The 686-nt window shown below is 23.3% G+C and overlaps 1 non-coding gene across 1 annotated transcript; it reads left to right on the forward strand.

The window, feature by feature from the left end:
* Positions 1-397: 397 nt before the first annotated feature.
* Positions 398-469, forward strand: TRNAQ-UUG. The gene has a single exon. It is a non-coding gene; the product is annotated as a tRNA-Gln (tRNA).
* The last annotated feature ends 217 nt before the right edge of the window (positions 470-686 follow it).

The following is a 686-nucleotide window of genomic DNA, read 5'->3' on the forward strand; positions in this document are numbered from 1 at the left end:
TTATTGTCTTCTTTTTATTAAAATAGGGTAAACACAAATAATTTGATTTTTTTACTTCCATAATGTTACCTAGAATATTCAAATAAACTGTTAAAAAATATGGATGGAGAAAAACTTATTAAATAAGTATCTTTTTCTAACGTTAAATTTGTTTCAAAATAACCTTTTTATGAACTCTATTAAAGTAAGATGAAAATTAGTGAAGAAGAATGGTTGAATAATTATACAAATGTTCTAATAAATTAATTGATTTTATTCCTTGAAACCCTATCAAATACAAAACTAAAAACAAAGACAAATCATTTTCAAAATTTAGAGATCTATAAGAAACAAATAAGATACTATTATTCTTTTTAAAGTTCATAGATTTATGACGAACAAATCTTGAAAAATTTGTGGTCCCATGGTCTAGTGGTTAGGACATTGGACTTTGAATCCAGTAACCCGAGTTCAAATCTCGGTGGGACCTTTGCTATATTTCTCTACTCAAAAGTAAAAGTCACATACATAATAGATATAAAATTAAAACTTTATGATACTAGATATAAAACTCAACTTTACATTTATTAAAGAAATTGATTTTAATGTGTTAGAAACTCTATTAGATATATATAAAGTAATTAACTTGACATATTATATATTGTTTAGAGATGATATAAAGTTGAAAGTGTATAAAAATATTATCT

The sequence above is a fragment of the Cucurbita maxima genome, unplaced genomic scaffold, assembly GCF_002738345.1.
Source record: "Cucurbita maxima cultivar Rimu unplaced genomic scaffold, Cmax_1.0 Cma_Scf00171, whole genome shotgun sequence".
In the NCBI taxonomy this organism is placed as follows: domain Eukaryota; kingdom Viridiplantae; phylum Streptophyta; class Magnoliopsida; order Cucurbitales; family Cucurbitaceae; genus Cucurbita; species Cucurbita maxima.